The 15,880-nt window shown below is 39.6% G+C and overlaps 1 protein-coding gene across 5 annotated transcripts in view; it reads left to right on the forward strand.

Moving 5' to 3' along the window:
- Positions 1 to 15,880, forward strand: part of LOC140463954 (septin-9-like) — a 299,673-nt gene that overhangs the window by 204,089 nt on the left and 79,704 nt on the right. The window contains exon 1 of one of the 5 annotated variants that reach the window (XM_072558452.1): positions 12,937 to 12,995. The exons of the other annotated variants lie outside the window; for them this stretch is intronic. The gene's annotated coding sequence lies outside the window, so the exon portion shown is untranslated. Of the gene's footprint in view, positions 1 to 12,936; positions 12,996 to 15,880 lie in introns of those variants that run through there. 5 annotated transcript variants of the gene reach the window in all.

The raw sequence follows: 15,880 nt of genomic DNA on the forward strand, positions 1-15,880 counted from the left end.
AGTGCAGTGATTGGATGCACGCCCACAAATAGAGAATTCCTTGAAGTCAACAAGAGCAACATAACATAGATCATTTAATAAGATGGTCTGGTTGAGTTCACAAGTTCAGGAGTTGTCCCCCATCTAATTACCGAAGCCTTTCCCTCATTTGGCCAAATAATGGCTCAGCATCTTCGATTCAATAAATTTCTACTGCAGCCTCTGCTGAACTCTTATGTTATAGTATGGTTGCTAACCCAAGGGTTAAATCCTATTTGTTCTGTGTGAAAGTACAATGGTCTTTTCCCCACACTCATTTGTTCCCTGCCTTCGAAAGGTACTCACACCTGCTGGATACTGTTCCTTGAACGCAGGCAGCAGTGCGGTGTCTCTTCCAAGTGCAAGTGGAATTTCTATATGTGTGGGCCTGTACAGTGAGTGTTGTCATCATGTTTCACAGAATTTGTGGATGTCCATGTTTTAAAGGATTGTTCTGCTTTTTTTTAAGATTTCAGGCAAACTAATTTGGGCAAACTTAAAGTTTCATGTTTTGGTTAATTGAGGATGGTCATGTGTAGTGGAAGATTAGCTGTAGATATAGTTAGATAGAGGAATAATACAGATGGAGGAAAGCACGTGCATTTGATCCAAATGGTTTTGCAGTTCATGTTTGCATGACTGATAAAAGTAGTACATGATTATGCATCCACGTAAGCAACATGATAGAATTGCTATTCTTACCAACCCAGTGTAGAAGCAGAAATTGTTCAACGTGTACAAAAAAAATGATAAAAATGAATACAGAAAATAAATTGGAGAAGGTACATTGACTGTAACGTATTCCTTTTAGTCTCGTTCTTTGCAAGCTAGCTTTAAATGAATCCAAACCAGGTGGTATGGATAGAAATGAGATTAAATTTGTTGACTGGCTGCAAATGGAACCAACTCTATTTTTGCTGTAAACCACCTTCTCACAAAACTCAACACTTGCATTTAATTTTGCATTGGCAGCTAACTTTGCAGTGGGATTTGGAAGATACGTAAAATGTACGGCATGATGAAAATTATCCCATGAGCTTTGTGATTAGACTGTTATACATGCTTACTGTGTGATGTACGTGGTGTAGTTTGCTGTATTTCAATGCATGAATATTATTTATTTCTTTGAATTTTGATTGTTGTTTAGAGCTTGGCTCTATTTAATCTTCCTGACCTGCATTGGTACTGAGGGAAAACTACACCGTTGGAGGTACAGTCGTTTGGATGAGATTTTAAACTGAGGCCCTGTTTTGCTGGTATCCATAGACAAATCATATGGTACTACATTTGGAGAAGACCAAGGTGGGGGGGGGGGTTATCCTTAGGTTCCTGCCATATGTCTATTCCTCAATCGCCTTCACAAAAACAGAAGAACTGCTCCCTTTCACTTCATTCATCACACGTATAATAGAAAGAAATGTTTGGCAAAATATGGATGTTAGTCTGTGATACCAGCAACCAAAGCAGAAGACCCATCATGTAGAATGGATAGTTGTCTGGTTTTATGCCTCGCGGTTCAAATTTTCACTGATCTGGTCACTTTTCAGTCAGTGATAGCTTTCCTGTTATCATGACCCACTTAGATTAGTAAAGCTCCAGCAGGACCCTGTGCTCTTTCCTTTCTACATTTGCAGCAGCCTTGATGCAATTGGGACACACCAAAGCAAAGTTCTATTTTTGTTTTAATACTCTTTTTTTTCTCCCACCCATGTTGTCCCTCTAATGGTAGAAAATCACTGCATGCAATATCATGTATGTGCTGACATCACTCATGATTGTCCTGTGCATGATGACACTATCTTGTTCCTGAGCCAACCATCACTTCATGATGTTTTGTTCTCTTTCCATTTCTTTAATTGTCATCAGTGCTATAAACCTGAATACTCATCCCCTAGCTTTTGGCTGCTGGTCCTGTCAGGTTGTTCCCTGACCAGACTGTCAAAGTTATTTGAGAGAATACCTCATCACTAGAACATTCCAACATATACCAGGACATAGCTTGGCTGGTGATGAGAAGGGCATTACCCATCAGATGTACATGTACCCCCAGTCTCTCTGTGTCATTGCACACTGCCCTTGAAGCAGCTGCACTGGGGAAGAGACCATCACTTTCTGGAATGCACCTTTGCATCTCTCTCCAGACCTTCTTTACAGTGGGTTTTGTTGAGGTTCATTCTGAGCAGCTCCTTGACTCAGGACTCCGTTTTATGGTCTCCTCCCTGGGACCCACACAGAGAGGCTGGTTTTGGGCAGTTTCTGGCACATTCAGTCTTCCAGAGAAAAGAGTTGACTTTGACTGATTACTGCAGACTGGCCCATTCCAAGGTCCAGGACTATGTGCTGAGGGATACACTAAAGCTTGGAGCAGTGGCCACCAATGAGCTGCGGGAAAAAGACTCTGGTCTTTCTGCCAAAATATTACAAGTTACTGTTAAGATCAGGGATGCTTGATTTGTCTTAAGTAATGTAAATAGTTTTTTTTCCATGATTTTAAAAAATGCCTTTCTTTTTGCCACAACTGGATTGATGATGTAGCGTGGAATATCAAACTTCAACTGTGTTTTCTGCAAAGTCTGTAAAGGCCAGTGTTGTACTTAGTTTTTGTTTCCCTTAGTTTCAAAGTGATCGATGATTTATGAATAAATTTTTAAAAATGCTTGTTGTCAATGATTTCTTTTTATGTCGCTGGCTTTCAGGTGACCAGGCCAATTAGAATTTCTCTCTGTATATATGTTGGCCTCTGCTCCTTTTTAAGAAAATCATTCAAATCTACCAACATTTGTTGGTCATGTCTCCTCGTCTATCATTCTTTATTTTAGCATCTTTACCTTTCCCACATGTTTTGGTAAATCACATTGTTTTGAGTGCACGTCACAGTACCTGAGGTTTGTGACCTTGAGACCAATAACAGTTTATGTATATGGCTCACAGACTTTTATCAAGTCAGAAGGAGATAGTTTTGTCCATTCTGTGTGCACTGGCTGAATGAGGTTCCTGAGATGGCCTACAGATTTCAGAATGGGTGGAGTGACTCTTCTGATCCAGTTTGGGTATTGTTGTAAATTTAGTGAGAGATTTGACTGAGGTTCAATTTCCAACTCTTGTGGCCACACACAGTACCATTTGTAAATTTATGCTGCGCAGAAGTATAATAACGTGACCCAATGATATTTATTGCCTAGAGTCCATTAATAGCACGATCATATCTTAGAATTGTAGTTTTAAGCTCTGCTTGAGATTTGTGTAGACTCCTGGTAAGTGAGAAATTGATATACTGTTGGAATTAGCATCCTTCAGATTAGCTGTTAAGCCAAGTCCCAGACAACTTTGCAAAATGTCTTCCACCAACTTTTTATACAGTGCTCTTTAGGCATTATGGCTAAAATCAATCCACCAACAATCTCTGATATAAAAGAAATATTCAGGTCAGGAAGCATTTATGAAGAGAGAGAAGTTCAGATAAATGACCCCTTGTCAGAAAAAATGTCAAATTTGTTTATTCTGTGCTATTTGCAAAACCCTCTTTTGGGCACAAATTGACTTTCTCCAGCATTATAATAGGGAGATGCGAATTAATCACATCAGAAATGCTTTGACGTACCCAGAGGTCAATCTCCATAATTGCCAGCCTGTACTTTGATACGAGTCTTCAAAGTGGGAACTGGAGTGATGTATTTATATAAAATAATTATTGGGAACAAATTTAGAATGGCAGTTCGTCTGTTCAGAATTTCGTCTGCTTAAGTTTACACCTGTTGAGATCACCTAATAACCAAGACGAGATATCTTCTGTAAGCAGACTTCAGTTTCAAAGAATCATATTGGATTTTCATCGAGAAAGGCGAGCGGTGGATACATGGAAACACCATTGCCTCGCCAAGTTTCATCTCCCTGTCAATCACCATCTTGACTTGGAAATATGTTGCTGTTCCTTCACTGTTGTTGGGCCAACATCCTCCATTCCCTCTCTTGTTGTAGGTCAACCTGCAGTGGTTCAAGAAGGTAGTTCACTATCACCCACCACCATCACCACCTTCAGCAACTACGTGGAGGCAATAAATGCTGGACAGCCACCAATGGCCCATGAATGAATGAATTAAAAAGAAAAGTTAACTCTGTTTCTCTTTCTACAGGCTCTGCCAAACCAGCCTGAGTTTCTCCAGCATTTTGTTTGAAATAAAATGTCAATTTTCCACAGCATCTGCCCTTGTAGGGTATAATGGGATCAGAAGTGAGATTTTTTTTCAGGTACGGGGAGGTATCTCTCAATATGTATGTGAAATCCACTCCTCCTCAATGGAAATAAAGTAGGATCCCATCCTCGTCCGAGCTTGGACATTGAAAGCAGAGGCGATCCTCCCTTGGACTTGTCTAATTGGCTTTTCGCTTTTTAATTGTTTTAACCGTGTTTCTTGGTTTTCATGATAGGGAACTTGATTCCTGTCCTATCAGCTAAGGGATCATTTGAGGCAGGTATAATGAGGAGAGTTTCAAAAGTAAAATGACAAGTTGGTCTTGATCAGTTATTTAAAGAGCTCCAATCATGGTCTGTGACAGACTGCAGTTCAAAGCACTACCTCTAAGAGTGCTGTCATTGTTTTGATTAGCTGACAGTGATCCAGATGCCTCTCGAAAGGTCAAAGGGATAGACACTGAGAACCAGCTAGGAGAATGCAAAGCTCTCATGGTGGTCTTTATAGACCGAGGATCAGAACTTCTGACATCAGAGAGCAAGTGCTTCTGAAGGCTCAGGGTTCTCATGGCAGCTCTCTGCTGACCCCTGCAGTTTAAACAGACTGGACCACCTCCTTCCCAGAGACCATTGAGCTCCATCGTTGCTGTATGGGCCACCACCACCATTTCTGCAAAGTGGTTGTGGGGGTGAGGAAAAGGAAACTATTGGCGAGGGCCTGAGTGATGCATGGTTGCAAGCGGGTACCAGATTGTGTTAGCTACTCAGATTAGAATGTGAGGTAGAAAGGAATGTGAGTTACAAATTGTTTTAACTTGAGTGCTGGGAAAGTCAGTCTAAAGCTTCAAGTGGAAGTGTTCTTCTACTTTGCCTGTCACCCCCTCCTGAGGTTACTTTTCCTGCACCCTTTCCAGGTTAGAAGAACAACCGTCTTGCTGACCCCTTAGCTGCTCTCTGCATGTTTAGTTGGAGGGTCTATCGTCATCCTCACTGCAGCCCCTCCTGATCTTGCAACAAGATATTTGAGGTGCAGTGAGTGACCCAGGCAGCAGGCTTTCCAATTCTCTTCTGTGTTGGGGGCGTCTAAAGATCAAAGTGCTGGTGAATTGTTGCCACAGTCATTTTCGTTAGATATCTTTGCTTTGGCAGAATGGAGCAGGTATCTTCTCCCCCCCCCACCCCATCCAGAGGAGTTTGGGTGCTAATGTCAAATTTATGTGACAGGGTCAAGATTTAAATAGGTTCGTTTCTAAGATTGATTTGCTGACCTTAAACTAGTTCCACTGTTTCTACAAGAAGTGAAGACAAAGGATTCCACTTTGGTCCCTGTTGTCACATTTGAATTCTAGAACATCTGGCTGTTTAATGCACATGTATCCTTGACTCCAAGCAAGATAGGATCTGTTTTGTCTTTCATTTAAGGTGCATTTACACTGGTCTACTGGGGATGTAATTACATTTTTTTTATCAGGTACCAGTATCCTGTTTGGGGGAGGGGGGTGGAATTTGCTAATGCTGTTCAGGAGGGTTTAATCTAATTCAGCAGGGGGATGGGAACCTAAATTGTAGTTCCAGTGTCCAGGAGATTGAAAGTAGTGAGGTCAGAAATTAGGTTTCAAGGTTGCAAGAGTTCACTGGCAGGCGGAAAGTGATTTGAAGTGTGTCTACTTCAATGCCAGGCGCATCCAGAATAAGGTGAGTGAACTTGCAGCATGAGTTGGTACCTGGGATCTTGATGTTGTGGCAATTTCGGAGACCTGGATAGAGCAGGGACAGGAATGGTTGTTGGAGGTTCCAGGGTTCAGATACTTCAGTAAGAATAGACAAGATGGTAAAAGAGGGGGAGGTGTGGCATTGTTGGTCAAGGACAGTATGATGGTGACAGAAAGGACATTTGAGGTCCTGAGGCTGAGGTTAGAAACAGGAAACGTGAAGTCAGCCTGTTGGGTGTTTTCTATAGGCTTCTGAATAGTTCCAGAGATATAGTAGAAAGGTTAACAAAGATGATTCTGACTAGGAGTGAGAGTGACAGGGTAGTTGTTATTGGGGACTTCAGCTTTCCAAATATTGACTGGAAGTACTGTAGTTTGAGTACTTTTAGATGGGTCAATTTTTGTCCAATGTGTGCAGGACTGCTTCCTGACACAGTATGTAGACAAGTCAATAAGAGGTGAGGTGCTGGGGAATAGTACTGGGGATTTGGTACTGGGGAATGAGCCTGGCCAGGTGTTAGATTTGGAGGTAAGTGAACATTTTGGTGAGTGACCACAGCTTGGTTATGTTTACCTTAGTGATGGAAAGGGATAGGTATATATCACAGGGCAAGAGTTATAGCTGGGGGTAAGGTAATTATGATGTGATTGGGCAAGATTTAGGATGCATAGGATAGGGAAGGAAACTGCAGGGAATGGGAACAATTGCAACGTGGATCTTAATCAAGAAACAGCTACTGCGTGTCCTTGATAAGTATGTACCTGTCAGGCAGGGAGGAAGTGGATAAGCAAGGGAGCCCTGGTTTATAAAAGAAGTTGAATCTCTTGTCAAGAAGAAGGAGGCCTATGTTAGAATGAGACATGAAGGCTCAGTTAAGGCGCTTAAAAGTTAGCTGGGAAACATCTAAAGCTAAGAAGAGTCAGGAGGGGACATGAGAAGTCATTGGCAGGTAGGATCAAGGAAAACTCTAAAGCTTTCTATATGTATATCAGAAATAAAAGAATGATAAGAGAAGGTTTGGGGCCAATCAAGGATAGTAGTGGGATGTTGCGTATGGAGTCTGAGGAGTTGGGGAAAGCGCTTAATATTTTTTGTCAGTATTCACATGAAAAAAAGATAATGTTGTTGAAGAGAATACTAAGATGCAAGCAACTAGACTAGACAGAATTGAGATTCACAAGGAGGTGGTGTTAGCAATTCTGGAAAGTGTGAAAATAGACAATTCCCCTGGGCCAGATGGGATTTATCCTAGGATTCTCTGGGAAGCCAGGGAGGAGATTGCGGAGCCTTTAGCTTTGATCTTTATGTTGTCATTGTCCACAGGAATAGTGTCAGAGGATTGGAGGATAGCAAATGTTGTCCCCTTGTTCAAGAGGGAGAGTAGAGGCAACAGTGATAGTTGTAGACCAGTGAACCTTACTTCGGTTGTGGGTAAAGTGTTGGAAAAGTTTATAAGAGATCAGATTTATAATCTGATTAGGAATAAGTTGATTAGGCATAGTCAACATGGGTTTGTGAAGGGTAGGTCGTGCCTCACAAACCTTAGTCAGTTCTTTGAGAAAGTGGCCAAGCAGGTGGATAAGGGTAAAGCGGTTGATGTGTATGTGGATTTCAGTAAGGTGTTTGATAAGGTTCCCCATGGTAGGCTATTGCACTATATACGGAGGCATGTGATTTGAAGGTGATTTAGTGGTTTGTATTAAAAATTAGCTAGGTGAAAGAAGACAGAGGATGGTGGTTGATGGGAAATGTTCATCCTGGAGTTTAGTTACTAGTGGTGTACCACAAGGATCTGTTTTGGGGCCATTGCTGTTTGTCACTTATTTATAAATAACTTAGATGAGGGTGTAGAAGGATGGGTCAGTAAATTTGCGGAGTATACTAAGGTTAGTGGAGTTGTGGATAATGCTGAAGGATGTTGCAAGTTATAGAGGGACATAGAGCTACAGAGCTGGTGGCAAATGGAGATTAATTTGGAAAAATCCAAAGTGATTCACCTTAAGAGTAACAGGAATGTAGAGTACTGGCTAATGATAAGATTCTTGGTAGTGTCAGTGAGCAGAGGGATCTCTCTGTCCATGTGCATAGATCCTTGAAAGTTGCCACCCAGATTGATAGGGTTGTTAAGAAGGCATACAGTGTGTTAGTTTTTATTGGTAAAAAGATTGATTTTTGGAACCATGAGGTCATGTTGCAACTGTACAAAACTCTGATGTGGCCACACTTGGGATGTTGCATACAGTCCTGGTCACCGCATTATAGGAAGGACATGGAAGCTTTGGAAGGGGTTCAGAGGTGATTTATTAGGATGTTGCCTGGTATGGAGGGAAGGTCTTATGAGGAAAGGCTGAGGGACTTGAAGCCATTTTCATTGGAGAGAAGGCAGTTGAATGGTGACTTATTGAAGCATCCAAGATAATCAGAGGGTTAGATTGGGTGGACAGTGAGAGCTTTTTCCTCTGATGGTGATGGCTAGCACAAAGGGACTTTAAATTGAGGGGTGATAGATATAGGACAGATACCAGAGGTAGTTTCTTTACTCAGAGTAGTAAGGTAATGGAACATACTGCCTGCAACAGTAGTAGACGTGCCAACTTTAAGGGCATTTAAATGGTTATTGTGTAAACATGGATGATAATGGTGTAGTGTAGGATAGATAGGCTTCAGATTGGTTCCACAGTTTAGCTCAACATCATGGGCCGAAGGGCCTGTACTGCGCTGTCATGTTTTATGTTCTTTATTTCCTCAAAATGAAAATTTGTTGGGCTAGTTAATGATTTATAGTTTTTTTTGTAAAAAAAATCATTTCTATCAGATCAGTGTATTAATTTTCTGCTGTGAACCAGTTTTGACTAGAAGTTGTTTGCATTCCAAATTATTTTTAGCGGTCAATTTGACCATATTCATGGGACAGTTTTACATAAACTGACAATGTGAATCACTTAACCATTTTAATAAGTTGTTTGAGTTTTATTAAGATTAGTGTACTGAGATTTGCACTGCAGTTTTCGTTTGGCAAGCCAGTTTTATGAACTGGCATAAGCCCTTTTTTTCCTAAGGTAGTATAAATTTAACTCTAAGTTTGAAAGCAAATATTTACATTATCAACCTGAGCTGAATTGAAATTGAGATAGAAGGCTGTTGCACCATTTATTATTGGCTAAGTCCCAACTGGGCTCTGGCTATCAAAGTACAGGATTGTAAGTAGTATTTGAAAATAAAGCTCCCCTCTATCAATTTGTGACTGATACTGCAATGCTGCCAGTGTTTCTCTATAAAATTGAAATCAGTTATTAAAATGGTTGTGATCCACATTATCAGTTTATGAAAACTGTCATATGGATATGGTCAAATGATTGTTGATAATTTGGCATGCAAACAAAGTTGAGTTGAAACTGGTTCATAGCCAAATGTTAATAATTGTGATTAATTGGCAAAAGCAATGCTATTCTTCAATAATTTCTGGATTCATAATACAGCCTTTTTTTTTAAAGCAGCAATTTAACTCTTCTTGGCCCTTGTTTGTCATGAAATATTTGTTCCATGCTCAATGACCTGGAAACTATGTATGTGGTTTCCATCTCCACGTTCAGTGCCTCCAATGGTTCTGCCATATGAACTGAAAATTTGTAAGTTTGCTTTTGAAACCAGGAGTGTAATAAATCAAATATTCAGTCAACTCATTGGTGCACCAACAGGCAGATACTGTATAGCAGAATACAGATTCACTTTTGTTGTTTTCCTTGAAAGGAAGTTTCCAATTCCTGTCAATCAGCCCCTTGAGGTTTCTTCACCATTTGACAGCATTGTGGCCGCTCTCAGTGCAGCTTCTACCTTCCTGTCTGGCCCCGCTATCCTTGTTATCTGGGTCATTTGAAAAAAAATCAACAAGCATGAATCAAAACTAAAACTCTGTACAGAAAGGAAAGTCTTTTAATATACACATCACAACTGGTTTCATGAAAGCTAATATTGTATTGGCAAAGCCAAAGTGCACATTAGTGTTTTAGTCTTGTGGTAATAGATTGTGGTAATTTGATAGCTGGGGGAAAAAAATTTCCCAAAGAACAACCTGGACATGTTCGCAAACAATGAGGTCAAAATGACTGAAAATCATTCATCTTTCATTTTTTTGATGAAATAGGCACCCAGTATTTTCCTGCTTTGTTAACTTGCATGCATGTGGGAAGGAAGATGAGAGTCTAGAAGATAGAAGACTATGCCATATGCAACAGCTGTATAGTATTTTTGAGATGTAGGAAATGTTAGATTTGCTTTTTTTTTTAGCATACAACTGCAAAAATGTAATTACAGCCCTGTGCAGTCATGGCATCTTCATGACCCTTGGGTAGCTAATGGGTGGAGAAAGGGAGGACTGCAGATGCTGGAGATCAGAGCTGAAAATGTGTTGCTGGAAAAGTGCAGCAGGCCAGGCAGCATCCAAGGAGCAGGAGAATCGACGTTTCGGGTATGAAGAAGGGCTCATGCCCGAAACGTCGATTCTCCTGCTCCTTGGATGCAGTGTAGCTCATGGGTGGAACAGGTCAGAAAGGCTTTGTGGTGTTATGTCAAATTCTCTAGCTGATCAGTAAGTACATGTTGGACTGCAGCCAGTGTGGGAAGATGAAATGATTGCTGTACTTTTCTGATTGCACAAATTAAGGCTTTGCAGTAATAGGCAGAACTCCTGTTGCATGGGTTCAAAATGGGGCTTTCAAAAAATTGGTTTTCTTCTTTCTCTTTCCCTGTTTTCAGAAGTAGATAAGAGAAGATATGTATCATGAAAAAAATGAGATTGATTATTTCCAAACAGCTATTTCCTCTTCAGGAGGCTGTATACTTTGGATTCCAGCATCTGTAGTTTTTATGTCTCCATTTCCTATTCAGATTGGACGTTAACTATTTCCCTCTTTTTCTGCCATTTGTAGTTGAAGTTGGAAAGCAGTTTTAACTTTGAGACAAAGTGCAGTTCTTGAGCATTGATCCTTGCTCAGGATAGTTCAGATGATGAACAGGGAAAGATGATCTTGTATCTATTTGGTAGCTTGCCATATCGCTTGGATGGTCGTATACAACATCTCACCATTGTTTTCCAATGGAGTACAATTTTTTTTATTCTTGCATGGGATGTAGGAATTCCTAGCAGGGCTGGCCTTTGTTGCCTGTTCTTAATTGCCCTTTAAACAGATTAACTCTGTAGGCCATTTCAAAGAGCAGTTAAGAGTCTAACACGTTGCTGTGCATTTGAGGTTGGAAGCAGGCAAGACTAGATAAGAATAGTGGTTTCTTTTCAGATGACCTATTAGCTTTAATGCATTAACATTTGGAATTAAAAGTTTTACCATCTGCCATTCGCCTGGACTCTGGATTAGCAATTCAGTGGCATTTCCGGTCTGAAGGGAGTTGCCAGGATGCAGTTGGGATACTCAGTCCATTAAGGTGAACGCCCATTTCTGTTTTAATTGGAGTGTGAGTTTTTTAACATCTATTGAACGAGAAAGATGGGGTTAAAGTTTAATGTTTCACTGCAAGGAGCGCCGTAATAATTCTTTCACAATACACAAAATTATCAGTTTTGGACATGTTCAATTCTGCATTGGGACTGAATGAAGCATTGACATCTAAATCAGAAAATGTAATCACATCTGTACCTGTCTGTATTGTCTTGGTGATTCAGATTGAAAACTGTATGGTATTGTGTTTCATTATGTTATGGGCTTTGAGTCAATAGTTCATTTTTTTGAAAGCAGAACAAATAAACCTGCAAAAAATGGTTGCCTGTGGGTCACCTGATTTATTTTTGTCGATTTGAAATTGCTCTCACCTGAATAGGAGACAAAAAGGATATTGCAGATTTGAGAATTGATGTCTTTCCTGAATCTAATCTGAATGGATAATTTCAAAATGAAATGACTCATTCCTTACACAAGGACATTGGCTGACTTCGACTCTCAAGGTGTCGAACGACAGCACAGGATACTGAAATAAACGGGCGTCGCCAAAATACTTTGAACTTACGGAAGTCACGTGAGCAAAACCAATTGGGTTTTCTGCTTTTGTTTAAAAAAAACAACAAAAGTTGCTTACAGACAGTGTAGTCCACTGAAAAGTATTAACATGTTGTAAACAATTCAAGCAGTCAAATGAATAAATGGCAATACACTGAAACTGGATGAATGATGCCCCAACCTGCTCTGACTTTAAATTCACTTGAGAAGTAACCTCCTAGAAAGTCAACTATAAGAAACTTAACAGCTTACTGACAATCCTTTGCTTTACCAGATTTCCATTTCAAATTAAAATATAACCTTCATCTAAGAATGTAAAAGTCCATCACACAAGACACTGGAATAATTTTCAAGTGTATTGCTTTAAATTAATCTGCATCCACTCTGTGTTTGTGAGCAAGACATGGCTTTGTGTGATATATTTTATTTTCAAGTTCACAGAGCCTGTTACTGGAATTACTTAATGAGGATGCTCACTCTTCAGGGCAAGAAAACACCACCTACCTTTTTTACAGACCAATGTGCTGTTCACAAGAAGTAAAAGGAGCATTTAAGTTCTATCCATGTTATTTGGCTTTAAGCTCCTAATTAACAATGAAGTTTTTTATTTCATTTGTAGAGGCATCACAACTGTTCTTCCATGCTGAGCAGATATTTGACACTTTTTGCAGGGCATAAATAAATTTCATAGTAATTTAACAGCCCGAATAATTAAATTTATTGGTAGTCTTTCAAGTAGTTTGAGTTGAAACATTAAAAATTCCTCTAACTTTAGTAAACCAAACTTGTCCTAAAATGCCAACTCCTATACAAGATGTAAAGTCTCTAAAATTACTCTTTTAAAAACTGAACTTGGCCACTCTGAATTCTGAATTTTTTTTCAGTAACAACAGCCTCGCAACATACACTCCCTTGATTGATGACTTGCATTGTAAAGTGGGTAATGATTACTCCAACATTAATGCCCCTTTGTTCATTCCTTGGAAATCCACACATGACTTGGAACAAGTAGGTGTGTTTTTTTATTTTATGCCAAGTTGGAAAAACTTAACGATCAAGGTTTGGTAAGTCTAGACTAATCTGCTTGGTAATGTTTTATTTTACAAAGTATATCTGCGACACATGAACTCTTAAAAGATGCAGGAGACTAAAAAGTGACTAATCTGGTGACTTTTATAATTCCATTAACAAGACGAGATTTGAAGTAATTCTGAATGAGTTGTTTAGTTATCCGTCATGTTTTAGAGACTGTAAGTTACTCTGAACTTCTGGTAGTTTTTCAATGTTTTACATTTTGTAGCAATACACAAAGATAATGTGCTACTGTGCTAAAATATTGTTTTACGGCTGAATTTTTCTTGAAAGTAATTTATTTAAATTATCCTTACAAAGGCAAGTCCCTGCCACAGATTATGGCTATCACCTTTTTGGAAATGTAGGTATCTATTTACAAACTGCAACAAAAACCCAAAAGAGTAAATTTCTTCTCTGACTTCACTCTTGTGACACATATTTCAATTGCTGTGCCTTTTCCATCATTGTTTCAGCACAGCTGTGCCTAGCAAATGCTTTGTGCATCAACTGTTTTTGTGGTTAATGGCAGCCTTTTGTTCTTCATTTATTCACCATCTAGAATTGTTTCATTGGTACCCTTTCCCCTGCTTCTGTGGGAGGACAATGAAAGGAATGCATTCATCGTAAGCTTTTAGATAAATGAGAACATTGAAATTTAAGGATTGCAACTTCAAATGTGAACATAAATTATGATCAATGTGCAGGAAAACCATTTTCATTAATGAACATGCCTGCATATCTTTAACCTTTTCATCAGTCGTGTACCTTGCTCTACTTTGTGTAATGTTATGAGGTTGAAAGGGTTAATGCTTAACAGTGCCTTGAGCAACTCCCAGCATCATGATGTCAAAGAGACTTGGTTGGAGAACAACTTAGGATCTATCATCAGGGTCTTCCTAATAGTCTTTGTCGCTAGGTCTATTGTTAGCTGTACCCAGATTCTGCCATGCAATAAACCACAATTGTTTAGTACTAACACCTCTTCTCATTAGGCTATCGAGTGGTTTTTCTCCACCTAGCTAGACCAAAAAGGTACTCAAGATTTCTCAGGACAGAGAATGGTAGCAGCAAATCCATCACAGCTCCTACAATACGATTAGCAGTTGCGAGCATTCATTTTAGAAGATACCTGCAATTGGATATGTATCTATATTAAGTCTATCTATCCCGCACTCTGCCTTAATCAATCCCATGCCAGTGAAATACTAAACTGTGGCCTTGCCAGTCTCAACCGTGTTTCAAGAGCTTTTTTTGTTTGAGAACATCTGTCAGATAAGTTATAAATGCAAGAATACGTTTTCTTCATTCCGAGCAGTAGCAGCCGATACTTGATAGCCGCATAACCTCTAAAGATCATGAGTCAGTTTTCTAATGCACTGCAAGTTGGAAGAATATTTGGCTCTAAATTTCCCTCGTGCTCTCGAGACAACATGTACATGAAGTAAAATAATTGTTTCATGTCTTTTTAAATGGGTGCATTAAACCAGATACCCCCAGCTGAAATGTATCCAGAGGGGGATGCACCAGTGCGACAAGTGCCTGTAGAGTTTAGACTCTAATCTTTAAATTGAACACTTAATCGACATGCATTATCTTGCTGCAAGTCTCATAACTAACAGAATGCATTGTTTTTAAATGTATTGGCGGGATGTGGTTGTTGCTGGATGCTTATTGTTCATTTTTAATTGCCCTTGAGAAGATGGTGGTGGTTATTTGGATCTTGTCTTCATTGGTTTTCCAAGTGTGCGCAATATGAAAACTCTCCGTTTTTGTTGCTCATTCAAAGCAACCCTGAAAAGCTATTGCAGGAAAGCTTTCATTGCAGACCTTTTTCATTGATTTGTCACAGGGAAAGCCAGAATGTTGATTTTTAGCAGCAGTAATAGCAGGAACTCACCAATTTGCCCTTCCGATAATATCAGACAGCTTACTAACATAAATGTAGCTTACATTTCCTTTTATGTTGCACTTTAGTTTGGAGTAAGTGTTATCAACGATACTTTATAATGAGGACAGTGTTAAATAAGTGGCATTTGATTTGCTGTGAATGTTTTGCGTGACCATAGGTGGGGTGGGTCGAGTTCAGTTACTTCCCAGTTGACTAGGCAAAGAATAGACCTTGAATTTAGGACTCTTATGCTATACTTTACTGATCTTGATGCATTTAAAATTCCTTAGATTGAAATTTGAAACCCTCACCCAATAATGCAAGATTATTTTTTCAAACAGGAGCACAAGCATCATACCTGAGAAATGTACCAATATTTTCAGAATGTATCTTCTCCCTGTAGATTACTTTAGGGTGTATGAATTCTAAAATTGGTTAATCCTATTACATTAAATTAAATTCCCTACAGTATGAAAACAGGCCCTTCAGCCCAACAAGTCCACATCAACCCTCCAAAGTGTAACCTACCCAGACCCATTCCCCTATCCTATATTTACCCCTGACTAACACACCTAACACTACGGGCAATTTAGCATGGCCAGTTCACCCTGACCTGCACATCTTTGGATTGTGGGAGGAAACCGGAGCACCAGGAGGAAACCCACGCAGACACAGGGAGAATGTGTAAACTCCACACAGACTGTCGCCCGAGGCAGGAATCAAACCTGGATCCCTGGCGCTGAGAGGCAGCAGTGCTAGCCACTGTGCTGCCCCAATTGTAATATTATCAACCTGTAACTAATAACCTTTTATTTAACTAATGGTTGCTTAGTACCTACTTTCTAATGGCTTCCACTATTCAGTAATTCCAGTAGAACTAGATAATATTCTTCAGTAGTTAAATCGTACTCTTAACTAAGATTACATTTTCATCCAGAAGATGAAGCTAACAATAAATCATTGAATCCTGAACTGTTTTTAAGTTGG

This window comes from Chiloscyllium punctatum, chromosome 39, assembly GCF_047496795.1.
Source record: "Chiloscyllium punctatum isolate Juve2018m chromosome 39, sChiPun1.3, whole genome shotgun sequence".
Lineage (NCBI taxonomy): Eukaryota > Metazoa > Chordata > Chondrichthyes > Orectolobiformes > Hemiscylliidae > Chiloscyllium > Chiloscyllium punctatum.